We start from the raw sequence: 13920 nt of genomic DNA, 5'->3' as shown, positions 1-13920 counted from the left end.
CCATATTAAGTGTCTTTATATGAAGCAACACGTTGGGGCTAGCAAATTAGCAGGCGAAGTGTCTTACATAAAACCATCACCTTAGGGTTGGCTGATTTGCACAAGGAATGCTAAAAATAATTTTTGATTGGAATAAATATTAGTGTTAGGATATGTGATTGGCTGGGAATAGAGCAAGAGGACCAACCTCCTTTATATGAATGAGATGTCAGAAATTGTCAAGCCCCAAAGTCTCTGTCCTAGGCACAATGCTCTAAGTTTGAAGTTTATTAACCCTGCACTTCTTCTTAATTGAGAATCTTACCACTTGGTATGGTTTCAAGGCTTCCACATTCTGCCATTTAGGGTAGAAGAATGTAACTGCATTTGTTTCATATTGAGCTTTTCATGCAAGATGGACTTGAGGACATAAAAAAAAGACCTCTTTTATCTATAGAAGATTGTCAAGAAATATTGATACCTTTGGTGGAATTTGGTCTAATAATTGTTTTTTCTTGGTAGTAAGTTTCAGGGTTGAGGATAGATAGACTCAATCTATTTTCTAATCCCTGGAGGCCACCGATATTTACCAGAAGAACCTGACATTCACAGAATTGCCAAAATAATTTAGGCTTATTTGTGACAGCAGAGAATTTATTGCCAAAGGAAAATTTCCCCAAATATCAAACTATACATGCTCAGAATTTTGGAGGCCAAAGGGAGAAAAGGAATTGATGTTATTGAGGGATGCTCAGTCAGTTTACTGGTTTCTACAGGTTCTACCCTCTGGGGTAAGTTAGAACAGAGCAACAATACATTGCCTTTACTCGTTACTGCTTCACAAAGACAGTGAGAGTTCATCATTTTAATCAAACTAAGACTTACTCTTCTTTCCTACTTGGGGTATTTGGTCATTAAATATTATTCAATCCTGATTGCATACTAAAATTGAATTCATATGGCCTTCTAATTTCTAATTGGTTGTAGATTTTTAACAAGACATTTCATACAAGTGCTAATTTCGCTTCCCATTTTACTGATGTTTTCCAAATCTCTCTCTCTGATCATTTTTCTCGCAATTTAACCCTTTCTTTATATATTCCAATTCTCAAAGTTGTACAAACCTAAACCTCAAGCTAATTATTAACTATTACTTTGTTTAATCTATATGTTTCATCTAGGAAGTTAGCTTCCTCCTCAATCTATGGAAGAAATAGCCCTCAGATCAAGAACTTTAGCACTCTTCTTTTAATTCTTATTATCTTAAACTTCTCATACATGACAATTATGAACACCCCACCAAGATATAAGTTATCTCTCATTCTTTGGCTCTGAGACATAGTAAGGTCTTATTTCTCCTACTTTTCTGTAGTCTTCTCTAGCTCATATTCTTCTCCGTGTCTGTGAATGTTTTCTTTGGCTGTCTTTTGGTCTCATGTTATGTGACTCTGCTGAACTACTTTCTTCTTAGGCCATTCTCATCACCATTTGGAGAGTTTCATTAAAGAGATTCATAAAGTAAATAGATAGTACATGCTGACTAGTTGAATATTGGGAGCTGTGGGGAAGGAAAAATAATTTTCTCTCTACCATTCTAGGTTCTTGGCTGAGATCTACCTATAATAAAAGACAGATTCACAGGAGAAAAACAAACAAAAGCTTAATAACATGTATACATCCTGTATACACAGGAAAGACCAAGGAAGGCTAAGTAACTTCCTGAAATGTCTTAAGCCATTACTTTAAATACCATCTTCAATGAAAGACAAAGAAAAAGATAATGGGGTGTGGGGGAGCCAGTTATGGAAGGTTACTAGGAAAAACACAGTAAACAAGGGTATGATAGTTATATAGATTTAAGTCCAGGGCCTTCTCCACTGATATGAGTTTCTAGTGATTTTGTCATCACTCTCTTCCTGGTACAAAGAGACACACTTACAAATGGAGATTTCCCTTATGAATGTAAATGTCTCTTACAGAAGGATAACTTCTCAGTTTTTAGAGCTTCTCCTGTGTCTGCTGTTTCACCAGTTCAAGATAATCCTTATAACAAAGAGACATATTTTGGGATGGCAAATTCTGCTCCCCTTCAGAGCCATTTTGAAAAAGAAATTACATATAGTGCCTAGGCTTCAAACCTGAGATTCTTGAAACATATAAGTACCATCAAAAAAATGGAAACCGGAAATAGGATATATAGTATGCAGCCAGAGTAAATGAGACTATTTTCCAGATGCTGTTTGAAAGTTTTTGGAATAGAAGTGAGAGCAAACTTTTTGCAAGGATATCGCTTAATAGAATTAAGAACTAAAGCTGTCAATATTAACATTACTTTATTATTCTGGGAAATTCTTGCCTAGGAAAATAAAGTTGCTAATAACTTTATTCTTTGTTCTAGGATCTTTCTAAAAAGTTATTTATCTGAACAATAAGCTGGATCGACTAGCCACCCTTCATCAGGGTAAATACCCCATTCTCAAATTGACAGATCATTCAATGGACAAATTGTTCACTTATCAAATGATTATTCAATAAGAATTACTTCGAAACTTTTGACTTGATATATTCACCTATCTAAAAATCTACATGACAAAATTCGTCCAATTCCAATTGTGGTCGGTAGTCACGTAGCTGAAACCTGCCACTGAGGAAGCAAACTTAAGCTATACCTTCTTACCAATAAGAAAGAAAAACTGTTGGAACAGTAACCACAAAGGAGATAAAATCAGATTTAGAGAAAGTCCCCCAAATCGCATGTGTTCACCAATTAGAAATGTCTTCTGCTTGACTTGTCCTCATTACCATACTAAACAACACACCCAACAGTGCCATGACAGATCCAGAGCAGCTATATAAGGCTAAAAAGGGAGTGAAAACCCAATTCTAGAAAATCCTCACTCTGTTACAGAAAAACTTAAGAATATTCCTCCCCACAATTAAAATTAACCCAATCCCTTACTCCAAGAACTTATAAAAACGCTATGCCAATTGAACTTGGGGAGTCACATCCATTCTCTTTCAGAGTATGCTCCCTTGGTGCATCAAGCTTTTGCTTTAATAAACCTTTCTGAGAAATTGTTTCACCCATTTTCTTGATTTCTATCTTGAGAAGGGCAAGGATCTCCTTTCTCTTTCAATTCACCAATAACACAATCAAATACCTGCATTGAAAGAGGTACTTTAAACCAAACCCCTGAACTTTATAAATATCTGCCTTTGACTTTCCCTTTCAAAGATACTACTAAGACCCTGTCAAGGTGGTATTTATCCTTATTATAATAAGTAATTTTTAAGCTTTGTTTGACCAACAGATTTTTGTTGGTGGTCTATTTTAGAGTCAGCAGTCAGAAAAAAATAGTTCAAGTAATGAGAAATTTATAAGTTTTATGTGAATATTGTCAGGGATGGAGAAACTTTCTCCCTTCCTCTGTTAGTTATTTTGGCTGGTCTAATAATTAACATGGCACACAGCAGATTAACAGGAGAAAATCAAGTTTTAATATGTGTGCATAAGGAATTCATATAAGCATGAAAATTCCAAAGACAGTAAGGCCAAATGAGGTATATACGTCATTTGGAACTAAGGAGAGGGAGTAAGGCAATTCACAGTGATATGAAAAGGGTTGATGTTTGGTAAACAAATGTATACCAGGCCATCTTGAAACAATGGGAGTACAGAAATGACTGTGATCAAATGGGCCTTCTATGTTCCTCCTTATTGATCACACTTAGTTGATATTAAAATGTAATCATTTATGATGGTAGCTCTTTCTTGGAACAAGTCCTTTGTCTAAATTCTCCTAGGTAGTAAGGGGAAAGTCAAAGGTTCTTCCTGAGCTTTCTGGGCCTTGATTGTCTTCAGCCTGAAATAATCTGCATGCCAGAGTGGCACATCTTGGAGTAACTTATTCTGAACCCCCTATGGTGTATATAGTATGAGACTAGAAGATGGTCCAGGAGAACATTTGGAGAGTGAGAGGAATAAGATGAGCTAGAGAAGACTACAGAAAGGTAGGAGAAATAAGATTTTATCATATATTAGAACCAAGAAATGAAAGATAATTTCTTTCTTGTTAGGGTAATCATAATTGTCATGTATGAGAGGTTTAGGACAATAAGGATTAAAAGAAGACTACTAAGATTGTTTAAAAGAATTTTAGGGAAGCTCAAATAAAACAGTTAGGCATGCAATGAATATATGATTATTAGATGTGATCAATGGGTCTATACTAAATCTAAATGAATTTGTGAAAATATGTTATTATAGTTGAAAGGAGTCCCCAAATAACATTTACATTAGTGAAGTTATAACTGCAGAACCAGCTCAAAATTGTCCTATTCTGTTTAATAAGATGCCAAGTTACATTTCAGAGATAACAGCACAAACCTGCAAGTCATGCAGCTGAAGCATGCTCAGAGGAGAGAATTTTGACCTCTAGTTGTCCTAGAAAAAAAGTCATGCCCACTCCCTTCATGGAACCAAAGAACCAGGATATAACCAGAACTTGAACATCAGAATCCTTTCAGAAGCAAAGGTTTCATTGTCCTGGAAGATCCAGTGTTGATGCCCCTTTACCATAAATGGCCAAGTTTCAAGGTCCTCCAATTAAAATTCACCCCATCAGCACTTCTGCATACCTGTTCCTCCTTCCCCTATAAAAACCCTTAATCTAGTTCAGTAAGCAAGATGGATTTGAGGCATTGCTAAATCTCTCGTCTTCTTGCTTGATGTCTTCTTGATCAATAAACTTTTACTTACTCCAAAAGCTAATGCTTTGAGTTTTGCCCTTTCGAAGCGTTGAGCATATGGACAGGAGTTGGGTGACAAAGCTTCTAGTGGAGTGGGGCTGATTCAAGATATTAGAGAATGATGTAGTGGTTTGAATGATTTAGACTAGAGGTCAGCAAACCTTTTCTATAAAGGGCCTTTTTGTCTCTGTCACAACTTTGCAATCATAGCCAAGGAAGCAGCCAATATATAAATGATTGGACATGGGTGGATATGTTCCAAGAAAACTTCATTTATAAAACTAGATTGCAGGCTGAATTGCCCTATGGGCTGCAGTTTTCAGACCCCTGATTTATACTAAGGAAATGTTATGAAACAAAAGAAGTCTTTAGCAAGTCAAAATATCCACAGTAGTTGTCAATATTAAATAAATTCATCAGAACTGAGCAACTATCAAAGTGTTCATGAAAAGTGTTTAGAATGGCATCCTCTGAAGGAAGCTCTTTATTTATTCTTAAAGGAAAATATTATCGAAATGAAGCTGGTATCTGATTTATATACATCTTCATCACTGTACCGGATCATCCTAACCTGAAATAAGTCTTTCTGTGACATATTTTGCATGAAATTTATGCTCTCCAAATCAATAGCCTTTGTCAATTTAGAATTTTAGTCAGTGTATGCTAATTTGCTATTAAAATCTCTTGAAAATTAGAATAGAAAAAGTAAAAACAATTATTATAATTAACAAGATGCTTAAATTAATCCATCTAATACTTCTAAATTCACATGTAGACTTAAATAATATTACTCCTCTTCCCAAATTTGGATAGTGTTATTTTCAAAAGGGAAGTAAACGAGGAAAAACAGAAATTGCAATGAGTGTGCTTGTCCAGCTCAACTATAGAATTAACAGTTTATTTTGTAATGCATTTTAACTTTCATAATCATGAAAATAATGTGGTTGTAGTATCAATATTAATGTCAAAGCAGAAGTAAATAAATATATTCAGTAGTAAAGTCATAAAAAATTCTGTCTGGAGGCCTTTCTTATTTATTTAATCATCAAAGTGTACTATCATAGCATTGTTCATGCCTTCTATTTACTATAGATCACACTCCTTTGATTATTTAATCACCTGTCAGTACTTATTATAGCTTATTTTAATTTAGGGTTAGGAAAAAACAAAAACAAAATTTAAAATGTATTACATTGCAAAATGTAGGTCAAGCGCTTTACATTGCTGGTATCTAATTCTGTGAACTACATTTAGCCCTCACATCTAATCCTGTGAAATAAGTACTGTTATTTTCCCCATACTGTAGATAAGTAAAGCATAAAAAGATTGTGAAACTTTCTAGCACTAGTAGAGTTCATAAGTAGCAGACCTATGAGTTGACCAAGCTCTATTTGTCTCAAGAACACATTTTTTCTTTTTTTAGGTGAGGCAACCCTTGGTTGACCTCACAGATTGCAAGGACCTTGTCAGCTTACAATCCCTTAGTTTTTATTTTTTATGCCTACAGCACCTGGTCTTTCTAGGTGGTCTCTCATCCAAATACTAACCAGGCCCAAACCTGCTTAGCTTCCAAGATCAGACGGGATCGGGCTTGTTCAGGGTGGCATGGCTGTAGACTGAAAAAACACAATCTTTTAAGTACCATAATATGTCATCTCTGAAGAAGACTACTGAAGTAGAGATATGGAGTGCAGCAATACAGCTAGTCAATCATGTGCCAGGTTTTACTACTGCATGGGATGTGGAAAATTTCCCATGGAAATGGATCATTTTTATCCAGGAAATTATTGTATCATTTGACAAAAATTAAAATATAATAAAATATATAAACAACGTTCAATTTGAGACCCTTTTTAAAGATAGTTAACACAAACCTACCACCAGACAGTCATTTCAACAGGTTGAAATGGGGCTTATCAGAATTCATCCTTGTGAACCATTGCATTAGACTCTGAAGTCTTTGAGAGCAGGGGCAAGGATCTTGTTTACCTTTGTGTCTTCAATATCAAATACAGGGCCTATCATAAAACAGAAAATACTGGATGTCAAGGGGAATGAGTTGTTGACCAGCCACTTACCATTCATATACCCTAGGTCAATCATATTCTCTGAGCCTCAGTTTTATTATTTCTAAAACACAGTCGGTTATTGGGTAATTATAAAATTGGAAGATACAGATTTTTCCCTTATGAAGCTTGCCATCTAATGTATGGAAGAACACCTGAAATAATATTTATCCTACCTTGCTCACAGAGCTGATGTGAAGGTCAAAGGAGGTACTACATGTATCTTATACATTATAAAATACAAAGTTTTGCACTATAATTTTGATCATATAAAGTTGTTATCTGTCTGTTAGTCTGGTTTATTTTGATTGCAAATGATAGAAATCCAACTACAGCAAGAATATGGAGGAAACGAATGTATCAAAAGTATATAGAGTAATGCTCTGAATCAAGAAAGAAACTGCAAGGACAGGGCAGCTAGTTCTAGGAATCTCAGTTTTGTAAAGTAGGGTCTCAGTGCTATGGGTCCCTTTTCTTTATCTCTTTCTCTTTTTCTCCTGTCCCTCTCTTCCATTGACTTCTTTGAATATTAGCTTCTTTCTCTCAGGCTTTTCTACTTGGTGGAGAAAATAGCCTTTGGAACCCCTAGAGTCACGTCTTTATAGTTCTTTGACATCCTCTGCAGTTACTTAACTATAGGTAAGAGAGACACTTCACCACCACCACCTCTAGTAGAAAAATCCTGATGAAGGACTGATTGTATGCAAGGATGACATTCTTATCACTAAGTCAATCATCGGGGTCATACATGATGCAGGCTAGGGCAAATTTCCCCCAAGTGGGCCTGGATTGAGAGAGAGTGTTCTTTGAGCAAGAAAGAATTCACATGCAATTCAAAGTTAGAGTCAAAAGGAAAGTTTATTAGAGAAGGGGTAATATTACATAAACTGAGTGTGGTCTCCTCTCAGAAGTAGAGAGTAAGAGAGCCCGAGAGTGACTCAGGGGGACAGACACAGGGACAAAGACAGTGATAGAGATAGAGTAAAGACACTGAGAGAGACCCTGGGGAATTCAGTTTATATATCATTCTTTAGTTTCTGTGAATTACAGTTTAAAGACTTTGTTTACCCATTTTCCTTTGTTAGTATTGACATATGGTATGAAAAGATAAGAGTATGTGTAGGGTGGAAAGGTAAGACTATGTAGCTTAAAAGTCCTGTTGGCAATTCCCAGCCTTTTATCCATAGGTTCCCCATGGTTTTAGCCATAGGGAATGAATGATTTTATTTTGTGTAAAGCACCACTCAAAGACTCTGTTTTCCTTTAACGGCATGGAGAAATGGTTTGTTAGTAATCCCAGCAGCAACTTTCCTTTGTTCTGAAGGTTTTCTCAAGGTCTGGCTATAGGACTGATCAGCTTATTGCAGTCTCTGAATATGGCTTGATTTAACATTTTAGTTCTCTTGCCTCCTCCCTACATTAGTACTGTTGGGTTGCTGTGATGGTCTCAGACTGGGTCACATGTTTATTTTTATAAGAACTGAGGCTGGGAAAATATCCTGAGCAGACAAAGGCAATTACTATAACAACATAGCTTCATACGTTTAATGCTGTATCTACTAAAAAGACTAATTTACTTGAAGAATGGCCAAGATTGTCTCTGTTTCTCTTATTCTATAGTAATCATTGCAACAAGAGTGGGCTACAGAACTGGGCAAAATAGCATAGATAATAAAAGCTTCATATATCCCCTCTTGTGACCACATCAAAGTTGAGATGGAAACAGGGAGCAAACAGCAAGTAGAGTTGCCTGGTGGTGGGAGTGGGGAGGGGTCTAGTTGAACAGATGCACTACAATTAGGGAGAGAAATAAGAAATCACCCTGCAATGGTTGGAAGTAAAAGGAGGTGAAGACACAAGGCTGCCAGGTCCCCAGCGGCTGAGTGGGACAGTTATCAGCAGCTGCAGTCAGCAGCTGTGAAAGGTCCTCTTAAAGGGGCAGTGTCTGCAACCGGACTTTTGTGGTGATGGACTTGCTCGCTCTGAGCACCAACGTCAGTTGGGCTGCACCAGGAACTCACAGAGAAACACTGAGTTGTCAGAGGGAGGGCCAGAGGTGAGTCTACTGGGCAGAAGTGCTGGCAGTATCCATTGTTCCTTTGTTAAGCCCTCCTGACTCCCAGCATGCAGACGCAGCACTGCCATAGCTGAGATTTCATCAAACTGGATAACAGAGATCGCTTGGCCCAGAGGATTCCCTGAAACTCCACCTCCCCCAACTTGTGGGCCGACCCAAGCCACCTCCAGCTCAAACTGGTGGCAGCTGATCTCAGTTTCTGATGTGGCCTCTTGAAGCAAATATAAGAACAGCATCTGTAGATTGCTTGCTGAGTCTTAACAGGTGGTCTTGGAAGGGCACAAGCTGGGGCTAAACTTGGCCTGCAGCTAAACCCCTCTCAGGACTGTGCCACTGGACACCTACTACACAAAGCCATGCTAATGAGACTGGGAGACATAGGAGCTTTGCTTAGTACATAGAAACAGACACAGAAAGGCAGCCAAAATGGGAAGACAAAGAAGCAGAAACCATATGAGAGAACAGAACAGAGATCCAGATATAATGGAATCAAGTCGTCTAACAGATGCAGAATTCAAAACATTGGTTTATAAAGAAGTTCAATGAAATTAAGTGAAGTGTAGATGAACTCAGTGAGAACTTTAACAAAGGGATGAAAACATAAAATTTGAAATGGAAATTATAAAAGGGAACCAGTCAGAAATGAAGAATACATTATCTGAGATGAAGAGTATATTAGAGGGAATCAACAGAGTGGATAAAGAAGAAGATTGAACCACTGATACAGAGGAGGGGAAGCCAAGGATGCCCAACCAGAACGGCAAGAAAACACTAACCAAGAACATAATAATAATTTAAGGAGCCTATTGGACAAAATTAAGGGTAACAATATCTGTGTTACAGGGGTACCTGAAGAGGGAGAACAAGAAGTTGAATATATATTTGAAGAAATAATGATGGAAAACTTTCCTAATCTGGTGAAGGATATAGACATAAACTCCAGGAAGCTCAGAGAATCCTCCAAAAACAGAACCCAAAGAGGCCCACACCAAGACACATCACAATTAAAATGCCAAAAGTTAAATACAAAGAGATAATTGTAAAAGCAGCAAAAGAAAAGCAATTAGTTACCTACAAGGGGGCACCCCTAAGACTGGCAGCTGATTTCTCAAAAGAAACTTTGCAGAACAAAAGGATTTGACACATAATATTCAAATTGATGAAAACCCAGGATCTACAACCAAGAATACTTTGTCCAGCAAAGCTATCATTTGGAGTCGAAGGACAATTATAAGGTAAAGGAATTCATCAGCACCAAGTTGGTATTACAGGAATTGTTGGAGAAACTTCTTTAAGAAGAAAAAATATGTATCAAAATCACGAAAAAGAATTGTAATAACTACATATCTATCAACGAATACATCAAGTGGAAAAGAATTATGTGTTCCAAGCAAAGGATAGGGTGGCTGAATGGATGAGAAAACAAGACCCCTATATATGCTGCCTACAAGAGACTCACTTCAGATTAAAAGACACACGCAGACTAAAAGGAAGGGGGTGGAAAAAAATATTGCCTTGATGGACCTAGAGGGTATTACGCTGAATGAAGTAAGTCAGACAGAGAAAGACAAATACCACATGATTTCACGTACATGTGGAATCTACAGAACAAAATAAACAATAACAACAACAAAAAAAGAAACAAACTAATATTACAGAGAATATTTTAAAGGATACTAGATGGGGGACGAGGGTTTGTGGGACAGTGAAAAAGGGCAAAGGGATTAAGAAGTACAAATGAATAGATACAAAATAGTCACGGAGATATAAAGTGTAGTGTAAGGAAAAATAATCAACGGTGTCGTAAAAAATATGTAATGAGAAAGAGGGGTACTAGATTTAGTGGGGTGACCACTTCGTGAGTTATATAGATCTCTAATCACTATGCTGTACAATTAAAACTAATATATTATTGTATGCCAACTATAATTGAAAAAAAAACTCATTGAATTGTATGATGTAAATATGAGCAACTAATTGTCTATTATACTTCAATAAAGCTGGGAGAAAAAAAAAAAAAGAAGTGTCTGCAAATATACATCCTGATGAGTAAATAAATGAATTTATAGAAAAGCGAGGGAGAAAAATTTTTCGATGAATCAAGATATCACACCGTAAGACGGGCCCCAACTTATGATGGTTTGACTTATGATTTTTCAATTTTATGATTGTGCAAAAGTGATAGGCATTCAATGTTTTTCGTACTTCGAATTTTAAATTTTGATCTTTTCTCAGTGCTTGCGATATGCATTACGGTATTTTTCTATTATGCTAGCCAGCAACAGCTAGCCACAGCTCCCAGTGAACATGTGATCATGAGTGTATTGTGTTGCCTGCTGTTTTATGGATGTTGTGTTCGTGTTTAAGGTACAATAGGCTAAGCTGTGATGTTTGGCAGGTTACGTGTATTAAATGCATTTTTGACTTACAATATGTTCAATTTATGATATTTTCAACTTACAATGAGTAAAAGGGCTATAACTGTAACTTCATCATAAGTAGAGGATTATCTGTATTATCATTTACTGTATTATATAAAATTATTACACTAAAAATAGATTTTGCAATTTGCAAGATTATGTCATTTTTCATGTGTTTCTATTATCCCTATTATGTTTTATAAGTAATTAAATATTTTAAAGAAAACATTAATATATTAATATCTTTAACTATACTTCTCCCCTTGCTTTGTTGAACGAGGCACCCCTCATTTTTATTTTGCACTAGGCACTGCTCATCTCAGCTTTATTTATGTATTTAGGTATTTATTTATTTATTTTCCCAGCTTTATTGAGTATAACCATTAGTTGCTCATATTTACATTGTTCAATTCAATGAGTATTTTTTCCAATTATAGTTAGCATACAGTAATATATTAGTTTTAGTTGTACAGCATAGTGATTAGAGATCTATATATCTCATGAAGTGGTCACCCCACTAAATCTAGTACCCCTCTTCCCCCTTACATATTTTTACAACATTGTTGACTATTTTCCTTAAACTACACTTTATATCTCCAAATCCCTTCCCCCCATCTAGTACCCCTCAAACTATTCTCTGTAATATGACTTTGTTTCTGTTTTTGTTGTTTACTTTGTTCTTTAGATTCCACATGTACGTGAAATCATGTGGTATTTGTCTTTCTCTGTCTGACTTACTTCATTCAGCACAATACCCTCTAGGTCCATCAAGGCGATATCTTTTTCCATCCCCTTCTTTTTAGTGTGTCTTTTAATCTGAAGTGAGTCTCTTGTAGGCAGCATAAGTAGGGGCTCCCCAGGTCAGGGTTCCAGTACTGAGAAGAGAAGTCTTCACAACCTCTGACTGTGAAAACCAGCAGATTGTGGCTGAGTGAGACAGAAGGCTGAGGGTGTCACAGACTTATTTCTTAAAGGGCCCATGAGCGAACTTACTTGGTGATGGACTCACTTGCTCTGAGCTTCAGTTCTAGGGCAACTGCTCGAGGAGTGCCAGGGACGTACAGAAAGGAACTGAGTTGTCCGGCTTCAGGGCAACTTTTGGAGGGTGGCTTTCTCTCAGACAGAAGTGATGGCAGTATCCATTGTTCCTTTGTTAGACCCTCTCCCGTTCTTGGTGTGAACATGCAAGTAGCCGCCATATCTGAGCCTCCATCAACCTGGCTAACACAGGTCACCCGGCTGAGGTGATTCCCTGAGACTCTGCCTCTCTCAACTTGCTGGCCCACCCGAGCTGCTTCCAGTGTTTTATTTTTTTTTCTATACAAATGGCTCATGCTGCGGATTTTCCTAAAATCTCTCAAAGTTTCACAAAACCCAAAGAAGCAGCGTCTAGTCTCAGTGTGCCCCATACCTTGCTGAGCAAAGAGAAAAGTAGTCTGCTGCCTACAAGGAAACTCCCGTAGAAATGTCAGCTGATTTCTCAACAGAAACTTTGCCGGCCAGAAGGGACTGGCATAAAATATTTGAGGTGATGAAAGGCAAGGACCTACTACAAAGGTTATTCTACACAGCAAGGCTATCATTTGAAATCGAAGAACAGATGGAGAGCTTCCCAGATAGAAAAAAATCTAAGGTTCATCATCACCGAGCCAGTATTATAAGAGATGTTGGAGGGACTTCTTTAAGAAAAAAAAAAAATCTGTAACAAAATATTAATGGTAAAATGGCAATAACAATGTATCTATCAACAAGTACTTCAAATGAAAAAGAATTGAATGCTCCAGTCAAAAGATGAGGTGGCTGAATGATGAGAAGGCAGGAATCTTACTTGTGCTGCATGCAGGGGACTCACTTAGGACCAAAGGACACACAGATGAAGGAAGGGATAGAAAAAGAAGTTTCATGAAAATAGAAATGAAAAAAAAATATGGGGTGGCAATCCTTATACCAAGCAAAATGGACTTTGAAACAAAGGCTATAACAAGAGACAAAGAGGGACCCACTAATTCCACTTCTGAGTATTTGTTCGAAGAAACCCAAAATATTGCTTTGAAGGGACATGTGCATCCATATGTTCATTGAAACATTATTTGCAGTAGCCAGGATGTGGAAGTTGCCTGGGAATCCATCAATGGATGAATGGATAAATCAGAGGTGGTATACATACATATACAATGAAATATTACTCAGCCATAAAAATAAATAAATAAATAGATAGATAAATAAATAAATAAATAAAATCTTACCATCTGCAACAATATGGATAAACCTGTTCAGGTACTATGCTGAGTGGAGTAAGTCAGAAAAAGACAAATGCAGTCTGATTTCACTTATGTGTGGAATCTATGGAATAAAATAAACAAAACAGAAAAAAATTCATAGATACAGAGAATATTTTGAGGTTACCAGATGGGAGGGGGTTTGTGGATGTGAATAAAAAAGGGGAAGGGATTGTGAAGTACAAATTGGTAGTTACAAAATAGTTGTGAGGATGTAAAGTATAGCATAAGGAATATAGTTAGTTGTAATAACTGTATGTCAAATTGGTACTAGATTTATCAGAGTGATCACTGTATAAGTTATATAAATGTCTTATCTCTATGTTATACACCTGAAGCTAATATAATAT

The 13920-nt window shown here is 36.7% G+C and overlaps 1 protein-coding gene and 1 pseudogene across 1 annotated transcript in view; one reads left to right on the top strand and one right to left on the bottom strand.

The window, feature by feature from the left end:
- Positions 1-13920, top strand: part of TEX13C (TEX13 family member C) — an 82632-nt gene that overhangs the window by 55090 nt on the left and 13622 nt on the right.
- On the bottom strand, positions 6227-6345 carry LOC111730772 (annotated as a pseudogene).

This window comes from Pteropus vampyrus, unplaced genomic scaffold, assembly GCF_000151845.1.
Source record: "Pteropus vampyrus isolate Shadow unplaced genomic scaffold, Pvam_2.0 Scaffold335, whole genome shotgun sequence".
Taxonomy (NCBI): Eukaryota; Metazoa; Chordata; class Mammalia; order Chiroptera; family Pteropodidae; genus Pteropus; species Pteropus vampyrus.
The sequence above is the reverse complement of the archived record's forward strand: the minus strand, read 5'-3'. Positions and strand labels throughout refer to the sequence as shown.